Raw genomic sequence first — 11,506 nt, 5'->3', positions numbered from 1 at the left:
CAAAATACATTTTACTGCTTTGCTATTTTTTTTTTCCATCTCGGACCTCAGTTCCTTCCATCTTTCATTTCTGGGCTTAACTTCTACCTCAGGGAACATAATGCAACATGAAGAAAACACTGTGACCATTCCTTCTCTAGCGAGAGCAGGAATGACATTGGAATCTGAAAATAACTAGTTCTTGTGTCAAGAGCCACTGAGTTCTCATGTAAGACTTGTTGTGTCTATACCTGTAGAAGAGGAAGGATCTTTTGCTTAAGTTCAGTGTGGAACAAAGACAAGGCCATTGAAATATATTAACATCACATAATTAGCCCTACGGGGGGGACCACAGAATTTGTTCTTCAGGCTCAGTTTCTCCCGTGTGACTTGCACCATGGCTGCGTCCCAAAGCTGTTTGATGGAGACAGAGGCATCAGCTTTACCATTCCTGCCGGCATCCTGAACAAAACCCCCAACTTCCCAGGACGCTCAGAACAACCAGCACAAAAAGCACCAGCAGTGGTGCCCACTCTGCAGCAAAACCAGCTCAGTGTCACCGGAGGGTTGTTGCGGACACGCCGGGACGCGCACGTCGGGCAGACCAGGGCTCGGCGCGGCCTCCGCCCGTCCCCGCGGCAGCCTCGGGGATGTCACCGTGCGGCCGCGCACCTGCACCCCGACAGCCTCCATCGGCACTGCTCCTGTCCCGCCCGCGGGCCCAGCGCTCCCACGCACTGGGCTGAGGGGAGGAGGGGGCGGTGGGACCGGGGCCGCTCGGTCGCGCCCTCCCCTCACAGGGAGCGATAACGTCATGCGTGGGGGGGCGGTGGGACAGAAGGGCGCGCGCGGCCTTGTGGGAGAAGACGGGGCGGCCGCCATGTTGGGCGGGGCGGCGGGTGGGAGGGAGGGGAGCGCGGGGCGGGCGCAGGGGCGGCAGCGGCAGCCGGGGCGGTGGTTGTGGTGGCGGCTGCCGGCAGCTGTCAGCGCCCGCTGCTCGGGGGCCGGGCCGCACGCCGACCGCCGGGCCGGGCTGGGCCTGTCAGCGCCTCGGGAGAGGCACTGAAAGCGCCGCGGTGCCCGCCCGCATCCTTCCTTCCCTCTCTCCCCTCACCCCCACAAAAAAAAAAATCCCCTTTTCCTTCCGCCCGCCCATCGCTGACATCCTCCTCCGGTCGCCTCCCCGCTCCCCCCGCCCCGGGCTGCGCGGCCCCCGCCGCCTCAGCGAGAGCTGCGCACATCGGCCGAGCCTGCAGCACCGAGCGGTGAGCGAGGGGGCCGCCCGGGCGCGGGAGGGGCCGATGGTTAATTTTATTTCTTTTTATCCGCCGTTATGCAAACAACAGCCGCGCGGGCCGGCTGGTCCCTCCGCAGCGCCGCTGACAGCCGGTCCCTTCGTGCGCGGAGGGGTGGGGATTTTTTTTTGGGGGGGGGGGGGAAGGGGGAGCGAGGATGGTTTTCGATATTTCGTGTGAAGCTCTGTCAGTTCCACTCAGCGCTGGGATGCGGGAAGGAGGGACCCCCCGGCGGGGGTGGGGGATCCTCTCGGCTTTGTCCCCTTCTCCTCTCCGGCTCCCTTGGGTGCTGCGGTCGGGCCGGGCGCCGCCCAGGGAGGGGCCGCGGGCAGAGCGGGGGGTGCGGGCATCGCCCCTCCCGCGGGGCCGCTCCGCGCCCCGGGCCCTTTGTGTTTACTTCTCGTCCTTAGCTGAGGGGGGTTATTCTGCTGCCGATTCGGAAATGCTGAAAGAAGAGGCGGGGGCGGCTCGTTTCTTGGGTTTTGTAAATAAGTGACCGGATTTATATATTGTAGGTCACCTACCATGCAGTAGTCGGGGGCTGTTTGTAGACTTCGGTCTTGGCCAGATTTCTACACTCCTAAAATAAGGAAGAAAAGCATTTGTTAGGAACATGTTATTCGAGCAAAATGACATGAATGGATAACTGACTTGATAACTGTATCTTTAGGGCAGAGATTAACTAGAAAGGCATTTTAACATCTTGCTTATTCTGGCTTCGTGTTTCTAATATTTTTAGGTAACGAGATGCCTGATTTGTAGATGTGTCTGTAATCACAAAAAGGAACTTCTTGACTCCTTATTGAATTCTGTATTCTAAGTGTATTGAAGCAAATTTTAATGACCAAAGCAACATCACCTAGTGTAGTGCTACTGCATGGTTTTTTGAAGGCTACTAAATCCATAATGGTGCTCTTACTGTCTTCCCCCCCCGCCCCATTAATGATTTCCATTAGTGTATATTATTTAAAAGCAGCAGCAGTTCTGCTCATGGAATCAGAATACAGAATCAGAAAATAAAAACAGCTAGAAAAAAGTGAAAGTTTGGTTTTGTAGTTTGCTTGAAACAGCCAAATGGTGAGCAAATGTCATTCATGATATAAAACACTTTTACAGTTACACCTAAAAATATGTAAAATGAAGACTATTAAAATCGAGTGTTCTCGCAATTGGCAGAAGGTTTAGTAACAATTACTATGGGAAGAAATTATCTTTCTCACTTCCACTTCTGTATTTGCACTTCACTTAAATAGGAAATCTATGCCCAAAGGGAAGCTAAAAAGGAACCTTCGAGATTTAGACAGCTTAGCATTTTAATTAAAACACTGCCCCTCCTACCCCCCCCAAACTAAAACCAGCACGTTTTTAAATGCACAATTGATTTCAAACTCTTTTGGAAAATAGCTTTATTTTAATTGATTATGAATTCCAAAGCTTCAGCGAAACATGATGGAGGGTGTTATAACCCTAGGATTACAGATACAATTGAAAGTAACACATTCAGCATTTACTGGCAACAGAGAGAAAGCTGATCCATCTGGTGATTCTGAGCAGAAGACCTTGAACAATTATTTTTGTGAAGACATGGTTTAAGAGAACCTTTTTGTTACATTACAACAGATATGGAGAACTTTAACAGTTCCATTTAAATATGCATTTTATATAATGCAGAACCAGGTGGGTAAATGGGGGGGATTTATCAGTTCCTGAAACTCACACAACAATGCAGTATCACTTCTGCATCATGTTGCAGTTAAAGTTTGGCAACCTTTCTGTTTCCGAAGGAGGATGATGGAATCCAGTTATGAGAAATTCCAATGGCAATTCGAGCTTGGATTCCCTTCACCTTCTAATCAGAGAAGACGTGCTATTTTATGTAATTTTAAAAAAGACAATAAAGTTAACCCCCAAAGGTTACTGCTTATCAAATTACTATAATATGCTAACAGTGCCTTATTAATGGAAACTGATTTTTAAAATGGTCTGTGTTTGACAGACGAGGAATTGCATACAAAATTGCAAATCAAGTTTGTAGGAGACCAGAATATGATCTGAATGTTTTTGACATACAAGAATCAAAATAATACTGGACAGACACTTAAGGTATGAGAGCAATTGCTGCTTCCTCTTTATGAAGAACTTACCATGCTGTTGTCAGGAAAACCTTGTGTGCTGCTGTTTTGCAGTATATCTGTATACATGTATCTGTTTATGTATACATACATACCTTCATATGTCTCATATTTAATTGGGAGTTTGAGGAAATATTATAGCCTCTTATTTAGTTCTGAGCCCATCTAATGCAGCTCCTATTTCTCTTGAGACGTGGGCTTGTGCAATTACACTTTCATCTCTTCCTCTGTTTGGCTTCTCTGGCAGACATGCAGTAGGATTTATTCTGGGATTAATAGCATCTCTTCAGATGCATAGCTCATGATTATTTTAAAACTTAATTAGGTGTACAAATATTTTTTAAAATAATGTTTTTATAAGAGGAGTGGAAAATAAGGATATTTGTGTAAATTCATAAATAAGCAAAATATACTTATGTATTTAATGTTGAAGGGCATAACAGCAGACAGTGATGGGGACAAACGTGCTGGACCTGTTTAGATAAACATCTCTTGTCATCTGTCTGCCTCCTGAGTGATGGTCAGTATGACACAACTGTTGTAAAAATGGACCAATTCCATCATCGTTGCAATGAAGTGGCTAGTTACAGGCTCTTCTCTTAATTCAGCCTGCGTAGTATTTTGTTTCCAAAGCATTTTTAATTGCTGTATAACAACATCATATTTACCTTGACCAAGGTTTATGAAAATGTTTATTTTCAATGTTAACTCTATTTAAAACAAACAAACAAAAAACCAAAAGCATGACACCTGTGATGTCTAATAGATGCTTCGTGAAAACCAAGTAGCAGTTAAAGACAGATTGTTTATTCTAAAAAGAAACATTTTGACTTCAAAATAGAACTGGTTGTAATATTCTGAGTCACAGTCGGCTTCAGATATTTTTGAGCTATTAAGGCTATCTCAGTAATTTCTTTAGTGAAACATTTTCCTTTCTGAAACCAGGCTGTAGAAATAAGTGTGGTTCCTTTAAAAAATTACTTAATAAATGTCTGACCAGAAAAAGGTGCACTTATGCTCATCTAGATTTGCTGAGATGCTTTTGTTGTCTTCATTTTATGGGACTTAAATGGGGCACTTTATTAGAGGGTCAGAGCCAGAATTACAGATACCTTAAGTGAAGGAGGAATGATTTTCATAGGGTTTTTGTGTGAGGTGTTTTGCAGGTATTGGGCATAAGATGACACTGTACTTTTGTGCGAGACAATATATTTAATGACAGACCACAGTGAATAAGGCAGGCATGAGGACTGAGGATGCGTGCTTCCAGTGCCCAAAATATATTTGGGAATGTGAACAAAAGAGTTGTTCTCAGAGAGTGAACACTAAAGCACAGTTAACACTAGGTATGCTAATTTTTTCTAATACATAAAGAAAATGAATGTCTGATACTTGATAGTTTCTTCTGATTCAGTCAGCTATGAAAACAGGTGCAAGTAATAGTATCTGTATGTTGATTTAATCACTGTTTCTTTCAATCCAGCTTATCTCCTATGGACTCTGCTATTTAACTCTCTATAATGCAATCGGAAACAATCTTTACTCTGGAAGCTGTGTTTTGATATGCATGTAGAATTAAAATGAATTTATTTTGTCAGTTATTATCGGTCATCTTTCTTGCTCAAAATTAGGAAGCATGGGATAATGCCATCTTCTATTCCAAATATGCTTTCCCTGTGTCTACTTAAATGTTTCTCAATATTAAGTCTTGCTTATATGTAAAAGCAGTAGAATATCTTTTGCAGGTAGACTTAAAAGGAAGCAGTTTCCTATTTTGATTCTTCTGTAAATATGTGCCATAAAACCTATTCAATGTATTAAGATTGTGTTTCTGGGATTATGTCAGAACTGTAGCTAATACTATTAAATATTATTAATTTTAAAGTTAATAGAGCCAAGGATGTAACCAATCTACTCAGGAGTGCTGGCTTCCTTACGTATCAGAAGGGTTGGGCTGGTGGTTAATTGTGCTCTACGTACTATGGGATGATAACCCTGTATTTATTTGTATGCACCCCAGAAAAACTTTTGAAAATTGAACTTTGCACTAATTAGCATTCAGAAGGTCAAGAAATATCTGAAGTTAAGTTGAACTTTTTGGTACTGCTTAAATGTGCTTTTCTTATACTGTGTGGTTTATATATATTTCAGGAAACAAAGTTGTATCTAAAAATCAGTCCTGTTAAAGGACAATGCTTATGCTTTTTGGAATTATCAGATAACTGTATATTTTAATTCTTAGTATTTTGCGTTACATACAAACACTGATGTTAAATTCGTAAACCGTTTCTTAAATCCTGTGCTGCTATCCCTTTTGGCAGCATATTACTACTAATATTTTGTAGTGTTATAATATTGTGCTTTGTCTGGAGGCAGCACAAGTAGTTAAATGTTAAAAAAAAATTAAGATTACTTGCAATGTGCTATAGTTTGTATATGTGTGCCATTCCACAGTGCAGAGGGAAGTGTTCATAAACTTGTTAAGGGATGGCAGTGTCTGCATTTCTGCAATATGTCGTGAGTTTGCTCCTGCAGCTGTAAGTAGGTGAATGATTTGCAAAGCCTGTCGTACAGATTTACCAGCTAGCAGGGGAGGAGGGGGGTTCTGTTTTTTTTCCCCCTGAATATTATGTTTGAGTGCTTTTATGGATGTACCTTTATCAAACAGTGTAGGAAAGTCACAGCTGTATCTTTCTCTTCCAGTTTGAGCAGCTTCCATTGCAGAGACATGCTGTTGCTCCCTCATCCCTCTTCTATTCGCCACAAGTGGATTTTACTGTACCCTCACCTTTAACATTTCATTTGTTCCTGTGCTAACACTGGGTGTTCCTCCCTGCCCCACCATCCACTCATCCATCATATTTAGTGTGTTTAGAGGGAGAAGGTTTGAGATAGGAGGAGGACAGCAACCTCCTAAAATGTTTCTGCTGACAGAATGGGAATATCTAATCAACCTCTAAGCATATAGTTGAAGTTTTCTTCAGTCTCAGTGCTGGTTTATGTAGTGCCATGCTTCTACCACATGTTCCATGTTCTCATTCTGTTAAGACAGTTTGCTGCATGACAGCATGGTGAAATGGGTCTATTTTGACTGTTTGTGTCCTAGGCCTTTTCCTTTTCTATCCCCTCACCTGTGACTGAAAAATAATCCAGTAAAAGGTGTATATTTTTAGTTTGATTTGTTACGGACAGGAGTGCTTGTGCTGTCATAACGGAGGCTGTGAATGCAATGTATGGCTCTATAAGAAGCATCACCAAGGTTATTATCTCTAACCACAGCCTTAGTGAGTGAACGTTCATGGTCTTGTGTTTGCAGGAAGCCAGACCAGTTGATTTGATGGCCATTTCTGTCTCTAAATTCCTCTGTACATAGAAAGCAGTAATATGTGGAAGATACGAGAATGTACTGTTGTTTGGATTTACCATTTCCCTGGATGTAGTCCAGTTGCATTCAGTATAATGAATATTGCTTTGCTGAAATACAGAGGTGACATGGAGTACAGAGTCATGGTGATGCCAGCACACATGGTGGTGACCTGGAGGTATGAATGAATGAATCCTCAGGAAGATAAATTGATTTTGAGGAGTGGTCTATATCGTGAAGGTTTGGTGTGTGAACCTGATCACTATGCCTTCCGCAAGGCAGAATTGCATTGATCAGAGAGGATGACATAAAACGGCTCCATAGAGTTCTGGTCTGGGAGTGTTCTAGAACGTAGAGTGCTGGTGCTTAGTAGACATTCCTGGGGGCTTGAGAAATAGTGCAGAGGTGGCAGGTAATGTTTTGTTTTGGTACTGATAGGTGTCTTAGCAAGATGTCCTCATTTTTCAGAGATCTGTTATCAATCCTGTATCTTTCGAAAAGGCAGGAGGCACCCCAGGGTGACTTTGACTCAGTGTCCCAGTAATTTGCTGTTACTTAATTGTATCTCCTTTCTATTGTTCAGAAAAGAGATAAAGGCAGATTAAGGATTCCAATTAGTCTGCTTTTAAATCTTCCTTATTCAGTTAGTACCAATTTCACAGTATTTTAAAGTTCAGATTGTATGCTGCATGTTGATTTTTAGAGCAGACATAAAATATTGCTGTTAGAATACATTGTTTAACTTAGAAAAATTTTCCAAGGTTCTCAACATTTGTCTCAACAAATGGCCTGGAAATATGCTTGTTGACTTTTTTTTTCTTTTTTTTTTTTTTTTTTTTCCTTTTTTCCTCTTTCTCAGCCTGTAGTCTGCATGTGGAGCAATACTTGCAAGTGTTTTATATGTTGCTTTTAATGGGACAGTTGTTTTAGGAAGTGGTTGTTCTGCCATCCTCAGTAGCAGAATGCTTTCAAACCAGATTTATCCAAGTGAGATGGTTTAAAAATAGTATTAAAAATGTAACTTTTTTACTTCTTTTGTGTCTATTTTCCAGTTAATGTGTGCTCTTGTTCTGTATCAGCCCCCTAGAAGACTGGTGCACTGCAGCAGGATGGTGGGAACCATCACACCAGTGTTGTTACCACAGCCAGTATTTCAAGGAGTCCCAAACGAGCACCTGGTGCACAGCACCAGCTCAGATAAATAGTGAATGTGACAGATCACTGGAGAGGGGGCCGAAAGTGTGGTTTGATCCTCAGGTGTGAGTGCACAGAATGTTAAGGTGCCTTTGTCAAAGGCTGGGCTAGGGCTTGCTGTACTGCTCCATACTTCCTCGCCCTGTGGAGTTCAGACCATCTGAGTAAGCCCTGCAGATTATCAAGTACTTAACAAGGGAATTATTTCCAACCTTACAGCAAAATCAGCTCTCTGCTGTAGTAGGTAAGAAATGGTGAAAGATAGGAGGCTGTTTTTCTAGGTGATTGCATCATTTGCTAGGCTTTCCATGAAGTGAAATTTGTAAGGTGTAAAAAACAATTAGTCTCTTTGAAAATTGGTATTTGCCGTGGAAAGTATAATTTTTTATGTAATGTTGAATGGGGTAGAACAATTATCTGAACAATTAAATTGTGCGGCTCTCTTTCTCTAGTTATTTTGGAAGAATTAGGTTGGTTGTTTTTTGAGTTTGTTCGTTTGTTTCTTTTTTAATGGAGGGATAAGTGGAGGGAGGCTATTTTCCCTAGAGCTTGAAGGGAGAGTCTGTACAGTTTGTGCATCTTAATGTAAAGTATTAGTTTCAAAAACAGATTTAAGAATTTGTTAAACCTAAAGGCTAGTGTGTGCTGAAGGAGTATGAGTGGATATTCCTTTTATGTCTGCAGAAGAAGTAGCTGGTTTTCTCATTTTGGTTCAAATAACCCTTCTCTTCAGTGTCCTCAGATGTGCAAGAGCAACATGATCTGTACTCACAGCAAATTGTCAGCAAAACTTCCCACACAGATCCATTAATATGAAGCAAGATGTGGCCTTCTCTGCCCTTCCTGCATGCATTTTTTTAATGGTTATAGGTATGCCATAAAAAGTAGATTTGGTTAAGATTATGGTCTGATGTTAGTAAGTGGAAGCTGATGGGGTTTTTAATGTATTATGGAAGTCTGATTTGATGGAAACATTCCTGTGTTTTTACCTAAGTGCTATTTAAAGTTAAGATGAATAGATAACATAAATGGGTGCTTACTTTGATTAGTCAATAAAGTAGTTCTTGTCCAAAAATAACAATGCAAAGTGAAAGAACTAGAGTCAAGCTCAAAAAATTTTTTGTCTGCACTATTGATAGCTTAAAATTGCAAGACAAGTAACTTTGAAAACACTTTTATGTTGGTGGCCTCTCTGTTCCAGTCTTGGAGACATTCACCAGGTAGAATCAATCTGTTAAAAATGTCTTCTCAAGATGCACTGACAACACGGTTGCACAGGTTGGCAGGTCCATGAAGAGCCTAGTGCCCTTTCCGTACAGAAATAAATGTAGATTCCTGGAATATTAGGGTAAAAATTGGAGTTTGATAATGATGATGGATTTATAACTCAAACTATCTTGACTGTATTTCTTCGAAAATACAGTCAAAATTTCCTTTAGATCTGTTTAAGGTAGGTAATTTATGAAGCATATATTTGTAACTACAAAATACTAAACTACAACACAATTTTTTTTTAATAATTACCCTTGATTTTTCTTGTTGTATCTTTGATTCTTGTGACAAGCTTTTTTAATAACTAAGGGTAAATAGAATGACTTTTTAAATGATTCAACTTCTGATTCATTTATGTATGTTTATTCTGTCTTTATGTAACTGCTCTTAAGACAGTCATGATCATTTTGCTAAAATGATCCAATGAGGTGGGCTTTGTGGTCATAAGCACAACACAAATCCTGTGTGGCCCAGACTGGAATGTTGTGTCAGTGTTTATTGAGTAGGCAAAATGCTCTGCTCTCTTGATGTCCACTGGTGTAGCTTGGAAGTGTTTATTCATGCTCACAAGAAACTAAGGAAGTGCCAGCTTTGAAGAACATCAACAGACGCTGTTTACTGTTGACACAGCAGTAGTACAAAAAAGAGACAACTCCCTGGCTCCAAAGGGTAGGAGACTTTAAGATTCGCAGTCTGTCTGCAGAAATTGTATGGGCGTAACTAAAATTAACAAATTGGCGGTAGAGCTCTTTGCCCAAGACTGCTAAGCAGCGGGACAGGTTTTTGTATTCGGTTTGTTATTCTGGAAAAAAATGGGGTTTTGATCTTGCCACAGGTCTGTGGATATTGAATAAGTATGTTGTTTCAGATTTAGAGTAAGGAAGGTATGTATGACCAATCTGCAACAGATTATAGTAACCTTGATTAGCAAAGAGTTAGCAGGTGTGTACCCTCTTGAAAGAACAGCTTTTAGTGTAGTTCCTCTGGGCTCCTGACTGGGTCTGCTAAACCGCATTAGACACATGCCTGTCAGATTTCTCTTGCACTTGCTTTGGCTTTGACAAAGAGTAATCTTTGATGTGATAACAAATGCATAGAAGGATCTTTTTTCTGTCCAGCTTCATTTGAAACCTGAGATGTTAGAAGGGATTGGGAATGCATACAGAGAATGCATTTTTCTCTTAACCTCCTTATGATACGTGCAGACTGATTGTAGGATCTAAACAGGTGCCACTTTTCAGAGGAAGAATAATCCATCGTGATTTTAGGATATGTCACTGTTCTGTGTTTTAACTGCTATCTATTTTTGGTACTTCAGAAAGGTAAACTGTAGTGTGTGAGATATGCCAGAAAGAGGATACTTTCACTTGATTGCTTTTACACAAATAATGGGGGTAGTCAGAGTACTGGGGCGGGGGAGGGGGCAGCTGTATCAGCTGTATCGTCTGAGGGTCTCTGTCTGCTGCAGCATGTGAGCAGGAGGAGCAAGGTGGGATTTGGCCACGGTCTGCAGCATTATGGAACTCCAGATACAGTTGAATCTAAAAGAGATTTTGGAAATAGATTGGCAGGTCATCTGGATTGTCTGCAGTTAAGAAGATACAGATTTGACCGTATTGTGATAATTGAAACACTAGCTTCTAGCTAGTGTTTCTGCAATGGAGTAATATCAAGGGATTAACACCATAATAACCTTTTCTTTAAAAAGGAAGAATGATTTGTGCAGTTACAGGATGCTTTTATGCCTCTGAATACTCTTATACTGTATAAGGAATTTTTACGAATTAACTGTTTCAGCAGGAGGTCATGACTTTAATGAAAGTGTTTTGCTTGCTACAAAAGAAGGAAGGCTGAAATTACTCTGAAGGTTTTTTTGTCACTTATCCTTGAAATGTGCAAAAGTATTTATTTCCAAATAGTGTTAAGATTGTTACTTATAAGAATGCAGATTAGATTGCTAAGAAACAGTATATGCTTCATTGGTATTTATGTAGTGTGTTATAGAAATCTAGATAAACGGACTCCACAGCAGTGCAAATCTTCATAACTTGTGCTGTGTCAAAGAGAATTTTCAGCATCACCCTTGCTACAGGTTTTATATGGGCTATTTTTGCTATCATGTTTTATTATAAAACATAGTTTGTTAGCTCACTTTTCTCCTTAATAATTTTTTAATCTTCAAAGCAATCCAAAGATTTCCCCTGAAAGGTAGATAATTTTCTTATAGCAGGCTGCGGCATTAAAAAATTCCAAGATTTATCAAGTCACCT

At 41.0% G+C, this 11,506-nt stretch overlaps 1 protein-coding gene across 6 annotated transcripts in view; it reads left to right on the top strand.

Moving 5' to 3' along the window:
* Positions 1-912: 912 nt before the first annotated feature.
* KLC1 (kinesin light chain 1) overlaps positions 913-11,506 on the top strand; it is a gene marked incomplete at its 3' end in the record, with an annotated part of 48,509 nt that continues 37,915 nt past the window's right edge. For all 6 annotated transcript variants that reach the window (XM_082057906.1, XM_082057907.1, XM_082057905.1 and 3 more), the window contains exon 1: positions 913-1,244. The remainder of the gene's footprint in view (positions 1,245-11,506) is intronic.

The sequence above is a fragment of the Streptopelia decaocto genome, assembly GCF_964273445.1.
Source record: "Streptopelia decaocto genome assembly, chromosome: 7".
In the NCBI taxonomy this organism is placed as follows: Eukaryota; Metazoa; Chordata; class Aves; order Columbiformes; family Columbidae; genus Streptopelia; species Streptopelia decaocto.
This window is presented reverse-complemented; position numbering and strand designations above follow the sequence as displayed.